The following is a 6,247-nucleotide window of genomic DNA, read 5'->3' on the forward strand; positions in this document are numbered from 1 at the left end:
TTAGACATTCACCCATGATGCTTTTACAGAGTCCGATCAGCAAAGCCAGCTATGTGCGCCCCTCTTTCAGACACACCCCACCATCTCTCATTCCATATGCGTTCTGGACTCTGGGCCAAGAATGGGAAATAAAGATATGAAAATAGAATTGTTCGTGCTACCAAGTCTATCTACCCTAAAGAGCTTTATTTGTGTAGCAAAGCCTAGTTTAAGTGATATAAACAGGACAGACAGCCGGATCAACCCTACCACCACCAATGCCCAGAGAATATTGTGAAGAAGTGCCAGATGTGGAGGAGTGCCCTGAAATGCTTCTTCTGCATTTGACAGGGCTGTTGGACAAATGAACTCACAGAAACTGTGATTACCTGTGTAATAATCAAGCCAGCAAAAGCCAGCCAAAGCCAGCTGACATTCCAGCATAGATAGAGAAGAAGATCCCTGGCCCCACCCCTTACTGAGATGATAGGCAGGTAATAGCCTCTGAGAGAAAGGGACTCCTCTTTCCAGGGGAATGTGGACACTGATGGATTCCCACGCTCCTGTGAATGCCCCCTACCCATGCACATATGGACAACACAACTGAACTTAATGGGTTATTAACAATAATAACAATAAGGATGGAATTAGAAGAACAGTTGAGAGGATGTGGGGAAATGGGGTTACATGTGCTTATATTTCATCGCATACCTGTACTCAATTTACAGGTAAATACCATTAATTCTCAAATTTTTTCAAAGTTATTAACCATCAAACATCACTCAAAAAGAACACAGACATCGTGAATAACCACATGTCTATTAATCAAACGGGAGTTATTTCTATGTCCTTTCTAAGTCCAGGACTATGTGCTTCTCTGAGGCATTTGAGATGGTGTGACATGGGCACAGGAGACACGCAGACCACTAGGGTGGAATGAGAGCCCAAGAGTAAATCCTCAAATTTATGGTCACTTGATTCTCTCTGCATCACATAGACTATGAAGCCACTAAACCCAGTGACTCTGGATGCAGTTTGCACAAAAGAATAAAAAGTTCCAAGTCTCAATCAGTTTCTACAGAATGTATTGTTGCATTAGCATGGCTGACCTGTCAGAGGACAAATATCTGATTTCAAGACTTACTACAAAGGCCCAACAACCAAGCCAGGATGGAACCAGGAAACAAACCGACAAGTAGGTCAAGGTAACTGATTTGAGAGCACAGAAATAGACTCACCAAAATAAGGTCAACAGAGAATCAAAGGCAGTACATTAGATCAAGATCACCTTTCAGCAAATGGTATTGGAATAGCCAGGCATCCATTTATAAAAGAAATGAATCTAGAAAGAGTGTACACACTTGGTATAAACTTTCAAACTGAACCATAAAGCTGGGTGTAGCAAGCAGTAGGCGCCTGTTATGCTAGCAATCAAGCAACTGAGGCAGAAAGATCTTGAGTCTGAAGCCAGCCTAAGCTACATTGTAAGGCTTTGTTTCAGAAAGAAAGAGAAGGGATGGGGGGGAGGGGAGGAGAGCAGGACGGATGGAGGAGGGGGGAGGGGAGGAGAGCAGGACGGATGGAGGAGGGGGAGGAATGAAGGAGGGAGAGGGAGGGAAAAAGGGAGGAGGGAGGAAGGATAGAAGGAAGGAAGGGGGAGGGGAGGGAAGAAAAGGAAGGGAAGGAAGGAAGGAAGAGACAGAGGAGGAAGAAGAGGAGGAGGAAGAGAGGAGGAGGAAGAGAAAGAGGTTATAGAAATACCCATGAACCTATAAAGTACCTAGAAGACATCACTAGGGGGAATTTAGGTGACTTTGGGTATGATGAGGACTTTTGTCAGAACTGACACCAGAGGTACAATCCACAGAAGGAAAATAGTGATGTTGGTTTTCATTAAATTTAAATTCCTGCCCTGATGAGGGCAATTTAAGAGAATAAGAAGGGGCTGGAAAGATGGCTCAGCAATTAAGAGCACTTGCTATTCTTACAAAGGACCTGCATCCATATCAGGTGGCTCCCAACTGCCTGTAACTCCTGCTTTGGAGTATCTGGCTCCCTCTTCTGGCATCCTCATGCATCGACACCCACATGCACATACACACCTGACCCACCCCAACTATCACCTATCCACATAACTAAAAATAAAATGATACTGATACTATATACACACACACACACACACACATGTGCTTACAAAATATACATTGGGTATTTAACATACACTAAGTGTAACAATGGCAGAACAAGCAACAGGATGAAAAGATCATTAATATGCCTGGATAGACACCTCACCAAAATGTGTATCCAGGTGACAAAGAAGCCTATGAAAAGATGCTCAACATCACATGACAACAGAGACATGCAAATTAAAACAACAATGGATATCACCAACTAAATAGGTTTCTCAACTGAGAAAATGAACCAATTCAAGCCAAACTGAAAATATAAAGGCAGGTTTATTGAGAGACAGCTCTCGGGCAAGTTCGCTGATCTCACAGGTGGAGGTCAGTGAAGTCACGCACCTGAACTAAACCAAGGGAGTTTTATGGGTTTTAAACCTTGGGTGATAATGTGTGAGCTAGGAGCTAAGATGCCCATATAAGATTTTTAAAAAGCTGAGCCCCTGGGCAGGCATTTGTGGGTAGGTAACTGGAAATTTGGAGATAGGGAGAGATGGTGTGTTAGCTCAGAATTTTCTCCTTGCCGGCAGGGTTGGGGGAAGAAGATCAAACGGGGCTTCTTGGCTTGTGCAGGGCATGAGCTGGGGTTTCAAGCAAACACCAACTATCTTTCAGTGTGTTCCAGAATTCAAAAATTGACAACACCAAGTCCTGGCGAGGACATGGAGCAACAGTAACCCTCTCTGTTCAGAGTGCAGAGTGATCCCTCCATTTTGGAGACTGTTTGGGGGCTCTTCACAAGACCAAACATCCTCTGACCCTGTGGCCCATAATCATGCTCTTCGTAAGTTAATCAGCCGAGTGAAATATGCCCGCACAAAGATAGAATGTACATGTTTACTGACGTTCTGTGTAATTGTAAAGAGTCCGAAGCTTCCAAGGCATCTTCCAGTGGGTAAGTAAATGGATGGCAGTACCCTTGGGTGGTGGAATTTGTGCAGGGCAAAAAGAAGTAAACCTTCAAGTCATGGAAAGAGACGGAAGAAATTTAAGTGTGTGTTGCCAAGCTAAAGGAGCTAGTCTGTAAGAGCTATGTTCTCTAATTTACCTGTGCCATTCAGGGAAAGGCAAATCTGTGGAAAATATGTAAGGATTAGTGTTTACAAGATTAGGATGCAGAGATGGAGCATGAAAGATTTTTTAGGACAGTAAAACTATTGGTGTGTGTGCATGTGTGCATATGAATGCGTACATGTGTGTGTGCATGTGTATGTATGTATGTCTGCATGTGTGTGTATGCATGTGTGCATGTGCGTATATATATATATATATATAAAACATGGCATTATTGTGGAAGTCAGAGGACAGCTTTTTCCTAGATAGTTCTTTCCCTCTGTCTTGCTTTGAGACACACTGTTTCTCTGGTGTTTGCTGACTCCAGGTTAGCTTAGCCCTTGAGCTTCTGGCTTTTTCTCCTATCTCTAATTCCCATCTCTATATAAAGGTGTGCTGGGATTACAGACGCACACCTCTGTATCTGATTTAAAATGGGGAGGGGTCCTGTGGTCCAAACTCAGGTTGTCAAGCGTATGTGACATCTTTCACCTGCTGAGTCATCTCCCAGCCCCATACAAAAGGAAAGTTTTGTAACTGTTATTATATGGTGGATCCATATCCACCATTATGTATTTGTCAGTATAATATATGCACCAAGCATGAAGCCTTTTAGTGGACTCTGGACTTTGGGTGATGATGTGCTGATGAATCTTTGTCAACTGTAAGAAAGGTACTGGTGCCATGGGGGCGCTGTATGACGAGGGGAAGTTGGAGGAGGCAGGGAGTATGTGGGCCTTCTGTGTTCCTTCTGTGCAATGTGTCTGTGGAACTAAAAATGCCACAAAAATAATTTATTATGTTTTGTTTGGTTTTTGTTTTAATTGGCAAAGACTCACGCATACTTATTGGCTACAGTGTTGTTTAGATCCCTTTATGCACTATGAAATGATCAAATTAGGCTAATTAGCATATTCACCACCTTAAATATTTATCATTTCTGTGTGGTGGGAACATTTAAAACCCACTGTCCTAGTTAGCTTTAAATGTCAACTTCTCAACACAGCCCAGAGTCATCTGAAAATCCTTAAAGTCAGGCACGCCCAACACTTTACCTGAACAATAGCTACCAAGTAGGAACCACGGTCCCCAGCAGGCAACCATTACAGTGAGTAGGAGACCTGAGGTGGCAATAAAATTCATGGAATTTGGGAAGGGTCTGGAATGAGGTTTGGGAGACAACCCTGTTCTTGGGAGTCCTACCCTGGGAACCACTGGACAAAAGAGTGTTTTGTACTGTTCCCAGCTCCATCTCCACTCCCAGAAGGAGGGCATAAGATGGCCACAGCAGAGGAGACCGAGTCAAAAGAAAAGAAGGAAGGGATGTGTGGTAAGGGGGAAGTAGTGTGGGCTGGAAGGGAACCAAGAGCAGAGTGGGAGGTGATCGAGTGGGGCAGCAGGAAGGTGGAATGGAGGAGAGGAGAGGAGAGGAGAGGAGAGGAGAGGAGAGGAGAGGAGAGGAGAGGAGAGGAGAGGAGAGGAGAGGAGAGGAGAGGAGAGGAGAGGAGAGGAGAGGAGAGGAGAGGAGAGAACTCTGAAACATCTTGCAGCCTTCGGAAGAAAATGCCACATTGGGCAGGACTTGTTAATTACTGTCATCTGTAGGATGTTTGAGTCCACAAGAACCAAATAATTATGATGTCATGAACCTTCTAATGCAGTCCTCCAAGTGAGCATACAGTCATCAGAGGTAGTGGTTTGTGTGTCCTCAGGGGCAGATTGTGCCTTAGTCACAGCACAGACTTCATGGCAGCCCTCCAGGGAACAGAAAGAAGATATCTTGTGTGGGTACAAGAATCAAACAGGACTGTGCATGTACAGAGATGGGCCTGTGGGGAAGCTTGGTCTCCAGAGAGTCTGGACCATGCAAGTTGAACTTCCATTCAGAGCAGTCTCTGCTACTGTAACCCTTCCAGCAGACCTCAGCTTCAGCTTGGATGCCTCCGGTTACACAAAGTTCCTGACAGCAGCATAAGAGGCAAATATCTAATGATGACACTCACTTTGGGGTACTGCCTCTGCTGAATACCAGCTGCATGACCTTAAATGAGCCATTTTGTCTCTTTGAGTCTCTGTTACTTTCTGTTCCTGTTTGATTTCTATTGCTATAATAAAATGCCCTGACCAAAAACAATTTTAGGGAGGAAAGGGTTTATTTCATCTCGCAAACTATAGTTCATCATTGAGGGAAGTCAGTGCAGGAGCTCAAACAGAAAATTAAAGCAAAAACTATGGAGGAATACTGCTTGCTGGCTTGCTCACATACTTATATGTTCATCTAGATTTCAAATGTTGGGATGGGTGCCTGGGACCACCTGCCCAGGGAATGATGCTGCCCACAGTGGACTGGGCCCTCCTACATCAATTAACAACCAAGACAATCCCATACAGATGCCCACAGGCCTATTTGATCTAGACAGTTCTTCATGGTGACTCCCCATTCAGGTGGCTCTAGTCTATTTGAAGTTAACAGTTGAAGCTAACTAGAATACCTTCTATGTAGAATATAGATAACTGTCACTACACCTGTATCAGATGGTCCCCTTGAGTGACTGAAAAGGTGCACTGTGAGTGATGGGTGGACATCTATCATTATACCTATTTGTCATAACATTGGGATAGGAAGGGACCTAAAAAAGAAAATCAGAAACAAACTTCTTTGTGTCCCTGTCAACAATATTTACACAAGTTTTAACATCCTTGTCTATAAAACTAAGCCAATAGTCATAAAGAACAAAGTAGACAAGCTTGGGTCTGGTGAGACTGATGCTCACATTTTGTCACATCTTACAGTGGTACCCATTCTAACACAGCTTGGCTCACTGCACTGGTCTCTTCAGCCTCCATTGCCTCTTCCCCATCCCCAAGGACTAGTGAGTATGGACTATGACTAAGCTTGTCCCCATCTCCTATTCCACCTAGATGGGTCCTGATCAGTCTAAGCCACTCCCATCATCCTGTCCCACCCATCTCCATTATCATTTTGTAGAAAGCTGAGTGTCCCCTTCCCAAACCACCCAAAGTATTCCACTGGC

The sequence above is a fragment of the Mus caroli genome, chromosome 12, assembly GCF_900094665.2.
Source record: "Mus caroli chromosome 12, CAROLI_EIJ_v1.1, whole genome shotgun sequence".
NCBI classification, from domain to species: Eukaryota; Metazoa; Chordata; class Mammalia; order Rodentia; family Muridae; genus Mus; species Mus caroli.